Source organism: Oncorhynchus masou, chromosome 22 (genome assembly GCF_036934945.1).
Source record: "Oncorhynchus masou masou isolate Uvic2021 chromosome 22, UVic_Omas_1.1, whole genome shotgun sequence".
Taxonomy (NCBI): Eukaryota; Metazoa; Chordata; class Actinopteri; order Salmoniformes; family Salmonidae; genus Oncorhynchus; species Oncorhynchus masou.
The window spans coordinates 8,169,109-8,181,528 of NC_088233.1; positions in this window are offsets into that span (position 1 = coordinate 8,169,109).

Here is a 12,420-nt window from a genome sequence, read left to right on the forward strand (position 1 = left end):
GGGGGATGAGGAGAGATTAAAAGCCATGGAAGGGGTTGTGGGATGGGGGAGAGAGAGAGAGAGAGAGAGAGAGAGAGAGAGAGAGAGAGAGAGAGAGAGAGAGAGAGAGAGTAAAAGCCATGGAAGGGATTGTGGGATGGGGAAATGAGGAGATGATGGAAGTGATCGGGTGGGGTCAGGGATGGGTATGGTTTGTATCCACCCCCAGGTCAACCGATCCAGATGGATGTGCCACTGACCTCTCCATACTGATGGAACTGAAGACACATCTTCACATTTTGTAATACTGACTGGTTTCTCCTTTCACAGCTTCCTCAGGTCCCCCGTCTCCGTCTGGATACCTGGCCAATACACTTGTTATTAAAAAGAATGATCAAGGGACACTTGTGTTGGGAACACAGCAATGGTGGTGGTGACACCCTATAGATCAATGGAGATGAAAGAAGATAAGACGACTAGGGATGAATCTCTCAAGATTTCTCCGGTCCTTGACTCCTTGATTCCTCAACCTCTATCTCAGAGAAGAAGAAGAACCAACCCAGTGGGAAGGAACCTCATGTAACCGAAAGGTTGCAAGATCGAATCCCCCGAGCTGACAAGATACAAATCTGTCGTTCTGCCCTGAACAAGGCAGTTATCCCACTGTTCCTAGGCCGTTATTGAAAATAAGAATTTGTTCTTAACTGACTTGCCTAGTTAAATAAAGGTAACATAAAAATGTGTTTTAATGCGTTTTGAAAAGTTGATTGGAGAATGAAAGAGAAGGTGTTTGAGATTCACTTGTTGTCCACAGAGTGAACAGCTCATGAATATGAAGTTTATTGTCTGGGGTGTCTAACGTGTCTCTAGCTGACCTTATGTCAGCAGGAGACAGGGAACTGTCTGTCGAAGAGACGGGTGGTGCCTGTCACCTCTCTACTTCTCCTCAGCAGAAGAATGATCCAATACTGATCAGAATTCAAACGTTTGGCCCAGTGGTGAAATTGCTTTTTTTTGGTTTGGAGAGGAGTTGAGTTGAAAAGGAGAGATGTTATTTATAGGTTTGAGGTAATACCAGACCCATTTATTTAAAGTGGGAAACATTCATGCTGATGATTGATATGTTTGGGGTGATAGGTATAAAGGTGAAGGTAATAATGAGATAGCTATCTAGTATCATTTAGGTATTTATTCCTGGACAAGTTGCAGTCGCACTGCGACATTGTCCAGAACAAATACCACAATGCTCTAGTTCTTTAAAAAATATTTTTGTTGTGGTGTTAAATTAGTTCATAGTGGTGAGAAGTGGTGAGTAATGATTCCTCGTCTGGCATACTGGGGGGTGAACCTGAGGCAGAGTGGCTACGTCTGTGGAAACCGACCACTTTCCACTAGTCTCATCCCCCAGCTAGCGTGTATTAGCAATGAGCCTGGGGATGAGGTTACCCTTTTACTGACCCCACATTCATTTAGCAGTTCAACACAATAGATGACCCACAAATCTGCCAAGGCCACGTGTGGATGCAGCAATCACATACCATTCATTCCAGAGGTCGATCAATACAAGTTTTTGTTGTTGTTGATAAACGTAGTCATTTGAAATAACTTTGGTGGTTTGAAAAAAAAAGAAGCCATGTGTCAATATTTGTACAAATCAGTATCCATCCAGCCAAAATAAATGAATGAAGAAGCATTTGTGCTGTTTAATGGTAACTATTCGATCTGGATGGCTGAAGCACTACAGATCGCTGAAGAGTTACAGATTGTAACCTTAAAAATGTGGAGTTCACCCATAACAGTCTAAGCCCTGTCTAAGCCTGGGGGGGTTCTACCAGGGGAGAGGGGGGTTTCTACCGGTGGGGGGGGGGGGGGTTCTACCAGGGGAGGGGAGGTTCTAAGCCAGAGGAGAGGGGGGGGGGTTCTACCAGGGGTGTAAAGTATTTAAGTAAGAGTATTTGAAAGTACTAGTCCCCGGCTATACATAAATAAATAAATAAAAAAAGAAAAGTGTGCCGTCTGGTTTGCTTAAAACCTGTCAAGGCTCGGGACAATACTGCCCCCTTTGGATGAATTGCGTGCCCATAGTAAACTGAAAAAAAATCTGTCCAAAATTGCTAATATATGCATATAATAATTATTATTGAATAGAAAACACCCTAAAGCTTCTAAAACCGTTTGAATTATGTCTGTATGTATAGCAGAACTCACAGGGCAGCCAATCTCCCAAACTAGTTTTCTCATTCAGAAAGTTGGGCCAACTTTGACGTCCTCGCCCCCACCCTTCTCAACCAGCTATGGATCTGGGAACAGTTTCTATGTCTTCCGCGAGATGTCTTCTATCAGTAGAGCGTTTAATTGTGCAAATCCCGTGAGCTTTGACCCTTTGGCAGGCAAAATTGTGAGTGTTGCGAGAAAATAGATGCGCGTTCGGGCATGAATTGTACACAGTCATTCCTCCGTTCCAGATTGTCTAAGAGGAATTGCTTTTGTCCGGTTGAATCGCCAACTGTTTTGTACGTTAATAACATCCTAAAGCTTGATTCTGCACTTAGTTTGACCAGTTTAGTCGACATATAATATGTAATTTTGAAGTTTTGATGCGCAACTGTTCGGGACCAGAAGTCATTTTGGATGCATTTCAGCTGGAACTTGAAGCATATGCTAATACAAAGACACACGACTTGAAACCAAACAATGTTTTGGGTAAGTATGACTGCTTCCACTACATTCTGATCGAAGACCATCAAAGGTAAGGGAATATTTATGTTGTAATTTTGTGTTTCTGTTGACTCCAACATAGCGGAGAAATATTGCTTATGTCTGAGCGCCGTCTCAGATTATTGAATAGTAAACGATTTCTGTCACGTTAAAAAGAAATGTGACAAAGCGATTGCATTAAGAAGCAGTGTATCTTTCTAACTATATGTAGAACATGTATATTTAGTCAAAGTTTATGATGTGTATTGCTGTTATCTGGCGTTATCTGGCGGAGCTATCTATAATTTCTCCGGACATTTTTTTGCATTTTCTGAACATGGCGTCAATGTAAACGGACATTTATGGATATAAATTGCATTTTATTGAAAAAAACATAAATGTACTGTGTAACATGTCCTATTACTGTCATCTGATGAAGATTTTCAAAAGGTTAGTGAATTATTTTTCTTTTCATCTTGCGTTTGTGATTGCATCTTTTGTTTGACAAAATGGCTACATATCGTCTGTGTCTTTGTGGTGATTTGACATACATATATGCTTTGATTTCGCCATAAAACATTTTTGAAATCTGACTCGCTGGGTAGATGAACAAGGTGTTTATCTTTCATTTGAGCTATTGGACTTGTTAATGTGTGGAGGTTAAATATTTCTAAGAATATTTTTGCATTCTGTGCGCCACTTTTTGAGTTGAGAGGGTGGGGGGGTGCCCTTGGGGAACGTGTAGCGTGAACACGTTAATATAAGGAATTATTTATACTTTTACTTTTGATAATTAAGTACATTTATAACCAAATACTTTTAGACATTTACTCAAGTGGGTTTTTACTGGGTGACTTTCACTTTTACTTGAGTCATTTTCTATTAAGGTATATTTGCTTTTACTCAAGTATGAAAATTGGGTACTTTTTCCACCTCTGGGTTCTACTAAGCTGTATGGGGCGGCAGGTAGTGATTAGACCGTTGGACTAGTAACCAAAATATTGCCAGATTGAATCCCCAAGCTGACAAGGTCATATTTGATTTCACAGAAAATGTATTTAAAAAAAAACACATTGAAAAACATATTAACTATATGGAACAACAGATTGCTTTTTCAACTGGTCGTGGGGGACCTTCAAACGAGTCCTGTGAGGTCTGTAGGTGTCCAAGAGCAAAACATGTACTTGTTCGTGAGAGTCACCTTTCCACAGAGGGGTGAAACTGCTGGGACACTACAGACAGAAGTGGTGAGATCGACTTCAGACGAGTCATAAGAGCATTATATCATGTAATACTGGTCACCCGAGATACAAGCCAGTATTCAACATCCATGTCGAAGGATGCTGGGCGACGATGTGGAAACTGACCACTGGGGGGTGCTCTTACCTTCAAGTAGAATTGGATTTTGCTAGGGTTTTGTGGGCAGGGGTGTCACACCCTGACCATAGTTTGCTTTGTATGTTTACATGTTTTGTTTGGTCAGGGTGTGATCTGAGTGGGCATTCTATGTTGTGTGTCTAGTTTGTCTGTTTCTGTGTTTGGCCTGATATGGTTCTCAATCAGAGGCAGGTGTTAGTCATTGTCTCTGATTGGGAACCATATTTAGGTAGCCTGTTTGGTGTTGGGTTTTGTGGGTGATTGTCCTTTTGTCCTTAGGTCTGTCGTGTGTTAGTTTGCACCAGTATTCGGCTGTTTCGGTTTTCGTTACGTTTATTGTTTTTTGTATTGATTCGTGTTTCATCAGTGTTATTAAACATGGATCGCAATAGACACACCGCATTTTGGTCCGACTCTCCTTCACCTACAGAAAACCGTGACAAGGGGTGGTGGATGGGCGCAAGCATCTGCCTCTGATTCCAATGTTTGCAAGTTTGAATCCAAAGTTAGAAAGTTGTTAATGCCTAAACATTTTACCTTAATTAAACACTTTGAAATTTGGACATTTAGAACCACTTCAAAATCTGAAGTTTGAGAAGCATGGATGAACGTCTATTTAATCATTCCGATGTGACACTGTGAGAGCTGCTAGGTAATACATCAGATTGAAAGCAAACCAAATGGTGAAGCTACTGGGGTTTTTTTACCCCTCAAAATAAGGACTGGACCTTTAAAGTGCCTCCATCTACTTCAGGTAAATGTTGCGTCTCCCAGGAGGTCTTTGTCAGTTTCCCTTCAGCTTGTCTGCCACCGTCCCTGGTACCGTCCCATCTCCACTTCCATGGACACTCCCATCCCGTTCTCAGGCATGGTGCAGGGAGGAGAGCCCAGAGCGGAGAGCCCAGAGCGGAGAGCCCAGAGCGGAGAGCCCAGGGAGGAGAGCCCAGGGAGGAGAGCCCAGGGAGGAGAGCCCAGGGAGGAGAGCCCAGGGAGGAGAGCCCAGAGAGGAGAGCCCAGAGCGGAGAGCCCAGGGAGGAGAGCCCAGGGAGGAGAGCCCAGGGAGGAGAGCCCAGAGCGGAGAGCCCAGGGAGGAGAGCCCAGGGAGGAGAGCCCAGGGAGGAGAGCCCAGAGCGGAGAGCCCAGAGCGGAGAGCCCAGGGAGGAGAGCCCAGGGAGGAGAGCCCAGGGAGGAGAGCCCAGAGCGGAGAGCCCAGAGCGGAGAGCCCAGGGAGGAGAGCCCAGGGAGGAGAGCCCAGGGAGGAGAGCCCAGGGAGGAGAGCCCAGAGCGGAGAGCCCAGGGAGGAGAGCCCAGGGAGGAGAGCCCAGAGAGGAGAGCCCAGGGAGGAGAGCCCAGAGCGGAGAGCCCAGGGAGGAGAGCCCAGGGAGGAGAGCCCAGGGAGGAGAGCCCAGGGAGGAGAGCCCAGAGCGGAGAGCCCAGAGCGGAGAGCCCAGGGAGGAGAGCCCAGGGAGGAGAGCCCAGGGAGGAGAGCCCAGGGAGGAGAGCCCAGAGCGGAGAGCCCAGAGAGGAGAGCCCAGGGAGGAGAGCCCAGGGAGGAGAGCCCAGGGAGGAGAGCCCAGGGAGGAGAGCCCAGAGCGGAGAGCCCAGAGCGGAGAGCCCAGAGAGGAGAGCCCAGGGAGGAGAGCCCAGAGCGGAGAGCCCAGGGAGGAGAGCCCAGGGAGGAGAGCCCAGGGAGGAGAGCCCAGGGAGGAGAGCCCAGAGCGGAGAGCCCAGGGAGGAGAGCCCAGGGAGGAGAGCCCAGGGAGGAGAGCCCAGAGAGGAGAGCCCAGGGAGGAGAGCCCAGGGAGGAGAGCCCAGAGAGGAGAGCCCAGGGAGGAGAGCCCAGGGAGGAGAGCCCAGGGAGGAGAGCCCAGGGAGGAGAGCCCAGAGAGGAGAGCCCAGGGAGGAGAGCCCAGAGAGGAGAGCCCAGGGAGGAGAACCCAGGGAGGAGAGCCCAGGGAGGAGAGCCCAGGGAGGAGAGCCCAGAGAGGAGAGCCCAGGGAGGAGAGCCCAGGGAGGAGAGCCCAGAGAGGAGAGCCCAGGGAGGAGAGAGAAACATCCTTCACCATTTTTTTTACAACCACAGGTCATAAGGAAACCTGGTTTGTATCAAACAATTCTCTCAGCAATATACTCTACAACACTCAGCAGCAACAGCTCTCTCTCACACACTGTCTTTCTCACTGTCTCTCTCTCTCTCACTGTCTCTCTCTCTCTCTCTCTCTCTCACTGTCTCTCTCTCTCTCACTGTCTCTCTCTCTCACTGTCTCTCTCTCTCACTGTCTCTCTCTCTCACTGTCTCTCTCTCTCCCTCATTCTCCCTCACTAATTCTCTTCCTTTCTCTCTCTCTCTCTCTTTCCCCCCTCTCTATATTTCTCTCTTTCTCGCTCTCTCTTTCTCTCTCTCTCAAGAGGTCCATGATCACTCTGGATGAACTGCAGAGATCTACAGCTGAGGTGGGAGACTCTGTCCATAGGACAACAATCAGTCGTATATTGCACAAATCTGGCCTTTATGGGAGAGTGGCAAGAAGAAAGCCATTTCTTAAAGATGTCCATAAAAAGTTTGCCACAAGCCACCTGGGAGACACGCCAAACATGTGGAAGAAGGTGCTCTGGTCAGATGAAACCAAATTGGAACTTTTTGGCAACAATGCAAAACGTTATGTTTGGCGTAAAAGCAACACAGCGCATCACCCTGACCACACCATCCCCACTGTCAAACATGGTGGTGGCAGCATCATGGTTTGGGCCTGCTTTTCTTCAGCAGGGACAGGGAAGATGGTTAAAATTGATGGCAAGATGGATGGAGCCAAATACAGGACCATTCTGGAAAAAAACCTGATGGAGTCTGCAAAAGACCTGAGACTGGGACGGAGATTTGTCTTCCAACAAGACAATGATATAAAGCAAAATCTACAATGGAATGGTTCAAAAATAAACATATGCAGGTGTTAGAATGGCCAAGTCAAAGTCCAGACCTGAATCCAATCGAGAATCTGTGGAAAGAACTGAAAACTGCTGTTCACAAATGCTCTCACTGAGCTCGAGCTGTTTTGCAAGGAGGAATGGGAAAAAAATTCAGTCTCTCGATGTGCAAAACTGATAGAGACATACCCCAAGCGACTTACAGCTGTAATCGCAGTAAAAGGTGGCGCTACAAAGTATTAACTTAAGGGGGCTGAATAATTTTGCACGCCCAATTTTTCAGTTTTTGATTTGTTAAAAAAGTTTGAAATATCCAATAAATGTCGTTCCACTTCATGATTGTGTCCCACTTGTTGTTGATTCTTCACAAAAAATTACAGTTTTATATCTTTATGTTTGAAGCCTGAAATGTGACAAAAGGTCGCAAAGTTCAAGGGGGCCGAATACTTTCGCAAGGCACTGTATATGAATATATACCATCTATATGACATTGGATGTCTATCCATGTCCTGATGTCGTCAGGAAATGCCTTTAAAACTGGCTATTAGGGGTTTTTGCTAGGGCGTTTTGGATGGAGGTGGCGGGTGGGTGTAATCTCATGACTCTTGGATTTTGCTAGGGGCCTGCTCATTGTCACATGACTCTGGATCGATGTAGATATGGGTGAATTATGGGTGTAATCTCATGACTCTGGATCATTGTAGATATGGATGAATTATGGGTGTAATCTCATGACTCTGGATCATTGTAGATATGGGTGAATTATGGGTGTAATCTCATGACTCTGGATCATTGTAGATATGGGTGAATTATGGGTGTAATCTCATGACTCTGGATCATTGCAGATATGGGTGGATTATGGTTGTAATCTCATGACTCTTAACCTTTCGCAATGAGTGCCAAACATAACATTTGAACCCTATCCAAAACCTTACCCTTCTACATTTGACATATTGTTATGAGCTTGAGTGAAGACCCAAAAGCGGTTTTAACAGAAAACAGAGTTCTTTAATGAAAATACAGGAATGGCATAAATCCTCTTCCAACGTTGTCAGCGGAACAAAAAGAACGTTAGTATAGTGCAGGATGCTCCTGCCAGGCAGACTCCGACAGGACAGGACAAGGTGGAAGCAAACGAGACGACAGCTTGCTTCTGGCATCAAAAAACACAAACAAGAATCAGACACTGAAAGTAGCAGGAACAGAGAGAGAAATAGAGACCTAATCAGAGGGGAAGAGAGAACAGGTGGGGAAAGAGAGAATGAGCTAGTTAGGGTAAATGTAGAACAGCTGAAGAATGAGAGACAGAGAAGGTAACCTAAAAAGACCAGCAGAGAGAGAGAGTGAAGAGAAAGGACAGGAACAGACATAACAAGACATGACAGTACCCCCCCACTCACCGAGCGCCTCCTGGCGCACTCGAGGAGGAAACCTGGCGGCAACGGAGGAAATCATCGATCAGCGAACGGTCCAGCACGTCCCGAGAGGGAACCCAACTCCTCTCCTCAGGACCGTACCCCTCCCAATCCACTAGGTACTGATGACCACGGCCCCGAGGGCGCATGTCCAAAATCTTACGAACCCTGTAGATGGGTGCGCCCTCGACAAGGATGGGGGGGAGGGACGAGCGGGGGCGCGAAGAACGGGCTTAACACAGGAGACATGGAAGACCGGGTGAACGCGACGAAGATAGCGCGGGAGAAGAAGTCGCACTGCGACAGGATTAATGACCTGGGAAATACGGAACGGACCAATGAACCGCGGGGCCAACTTGCGAGAAGCTGTCTTAAGGGGAAGGTTCTGAGTGGAGAGCCATACTCTCTGACCGCAACAATATCTAGGACTCTTGGTCCTACGCTTATTAGTGGCCCTCACAGTCTGCGCCCTATTACGGCAAAGTGCCGACCTGACCCCCTTCCAGGTGCGCTCGCAACGCTGGACAAAAGCCTGAGCGGAGGGGACGCAGGACTCGGCGAGCTGAGATGAGAACAGCGGAGGCTGGTACCCGAGGCTACACTGAAAAGGGGATAGACCGGTAGCAGACGAGGGAAGCGAGTTGTGGGCGTACTCTGCCCAGGGAGCTGTTCTGACCAAGACGCAGGGTTACGAAAAGAAAGACTGCGTAAAATGCGACCAACAGTCTGATTGGCCCGTTCGGCTTGACCGTTAGACTGGGGATGAAAGCCGGACGAGAGACTGACGGAAGCCCCAATCAAACGGCAAAACTCCCTCCAAAATTGAGACGTGAACTGCGGACCTCTGTCGGAAACGACGTCAGACGGAAGGCCATGAATTCGGAAAACATTCTCGATAATGATCTGAGCCGTCTCCTTAGCAGAAGGGAGCTTATCGAGAGGAATGAAATGAGCCGCCTTAGAGAATCTATCGACAACCGTAAGAATAACTGTCTTCCCCGCTGATGAAGGCAGTCCGGTGATAAAATCTAAAGCGATGTGAGACCACGGTCGAGAGGGAATGGGAAGCGGTCTGAGACGGCCGGCAGGAGGAGAGTTCCCAGATTTAGTCTGCGCGCAGACCGAACAAGCGGCGACAAATCGACGCGCGTCACGTTCCCGAGTGGGCCACCAGAAACGCTGGCGAATGGAAGCGAGCGTACCCCGAACGCCGGGGTGGCTGGCTAACTTGGCAGAGTGGGCCCACTGAAGAACGGCCGGACGAGTAGGAACGGGAACGAACAGAAGGTTCCTAGGACAAGCTCGCGGCGACGGAGTGTGAGCGAGTGCTTGCTTTACCTGCCTCTCAATTCCCCAGACAGTCAACCCGACAACACGCCCCTCAGGGAGAATCCCATCGGGGTCGGTGGAGACCTCAGAAGAACTGAAGAGACGAGATAAAGCATCAGGTTTGGTGTTTTTTGAGCCCGGACGATAAGAAATAACAAACTCGAAACGAGCGAAAAACAGAGCCCAACGAGCCTGACGCGCATTAAGTCGTTTGGCTGAACGGATGTACTCAAGGTTCCTATGGTCAGTCCAAACGACAAAAGGAACGGTCGCCCCTCCAACCACTGTCGCCATTCGCCTAGGGCTAAGCGGATGGCGAGCAGTTCGCGATTACCAACATCATAGTTACGTTCTGACGGCGATAAGCGATGAGAGAAAAACGCGCAAGGATGGACCTTGCCGTCAGAGAGAGAGCGCTGAGAAAGAATGGCTCCCACGCCCACCTCTGACGCGTCAACCTCAACAACAAACTGTCTAGAGATGTCAGGTGTAACAAGAATAGGTGCGGATGTAAAACGATTCTTAAGAAGATCAAAAGCTCCCTGGGCGGAAACGGACCACTTAAAGCACGTCTTAACAGAAGTAAGGGCTGTGAGGGGAGCTGCCACCTGACCGAAATTACGGATGAAACGACGGTAGAAATTAGCGAAGCCCAGAAAGCGCTGCAGCTCGACGCGTGACTTAGGAACGGGCCAATCAATGACAGCCTGGACCTTAGCGGGATCCATCTTAATGCCCTCAGCGGAAATAACGGAACCGAGAAAAGGGACAGAGGCGGCATGAAAAGTGCACTTCTCAGCCTTCACATAAAGACAGTTCTCCAAAAGGCGCTGGAGGACGCGTCGCACGTGCTGAACATGAATCGAGAGAGACGGTGAAAAAATCAGGATATCGTCCATGTAAACGAAAACAAAAATGTTCAGCATGTCTCTCAGGACGTCGTTAACTAGTGCCTGAAAGACAGCTGGAGCGTTAACGAGGCCGAAAGGAAGAACCCGGTATTCAAAGTGCCCTAACGGAGTGTTAAACGCCGTCTTCCACTCGTCCCCCTCCCTGATGCGCACGAGATGGTAGGCGTTACGAAGGTCCAATTTGGTGAAAAACCTGGCTCCCTGCAGGATCTCGAAGGCTGAAGACATAAGAGGAAGCGGATAACGATTCTTAACTGTTATGTCATTCAGCCCTCGATAATCCACGCATGGGCGCAGGGACCCGTCCTTCTTCTGAACAAAAAAAACCCCCGCTCCGGCGGGGGAGGAGGAGGAGACTATGGTACCGGCGTCGAGCGAAACCGACAAATAATCCTCGAGAGCCTTACGTTCGGGAGCCGACAGAGAGTATAATCTACCCCGGGGGGGAGTAGTTCCCGGAAGGAGATCAATACTACAGTCATACGACCGGTGTGGAGGGAGAGAAGTGGCCTTGGAACGACTGAACACCGTGCGCAGATCGTGATACTCCTCCGGCACCCCTGTCAAATCGCCAGGCTCCTCCTGTGAAGAAGAGACAGAGGAAACAGGAGGGATAGCAGACATTAAACAGGTTACATGACAAGAAACATTCCAGGATAGGATAGTATTACTAGACCAATTAATAGAAGGGTTATGGCGCACTAGCCAGGGATGACCCAAAACAACAGGTGTAAAAGGTGAACGAAAAATTAAAAAAGAAATGGTTTCGCTATGATTACCAGAGACAGTGAGGGTTAAAGGCAGCGTCTCACGCTGAATCTTGGGGAGAGAACTACCATCTAAAGCGAACAAGGCCCTGGGCTCCCTAACTGTCTGAGAGGAATGTCATGTTCCCGAGCCCAGGTCTCGTCCATAAAACAGCCCTCCGCCCCAGAGTCTATCAAGGCACTGCAGGAAGCAGATGAACCGGGCCAGCGGAGATGGACCGGAAAGGTAGTGCGTGATCCAGAAGGAGAGGCCTGAGTAGTTGCGCTCACCAGTAGCCCTCCTCTTACTGATGAGCTCTGGCTTTTACTGGACATGAGGTGACAAAATGACCAGCGGAGCCGCAGTAGAGACAGAGGCGATTGGTGATTCTCCGTTCCCTCTCCTTGGCCGAGATGCGAATACCCCCAGCTGCATAGGCTCAGCATCCGAGCCGGCGGAGGAGGGTGGCAGTGATGCGGCAGGTGGCAGTGATGTGGAGAGGGGAGCAACGGAGAACGTGAGCTCCTTTCCACGAGCTCGGCGACGAAGATCAAACCGTCGCTCTATGCGAATAGCGAGAGCTATTAAGGAGTCCAGACTGGAAGGAACCTCCCGGGAGAGGATCTCATCCTTAACCTCGACGTGGAGACCCTCCAGAAAACGGGCGAGCAAAGCCGGCTCGTTCCAGTCACTAGAGGCAGCGAGAGTGCGAAACTCAATAGAATAATCCGTTATGGATCTATTCCCCTGACATAGGGAAGACAGGGCCCTGGAAGCCTCCTCGCCAAAAACAGAACGGTCAAAAACCCGTATCATCTCCTCCTTAAAGTCCTGATACTGGTTAATACACTCAGCCCTCGCCTCCCAGACTGCCGTGCCCCACTCACGCGCCCGTCCGGTAAGGAGAGAAATGACGTAGGCGATGCGGGCTGCGCTCCTGGAGTAAGTGTTGGGCTGGAGAGAGAACACCACATCACACTGAGTGAGGAATGAGCGGCACTCAGTGGGCTCCCCAGAGTAACACGGCGGGTTGTTGATCC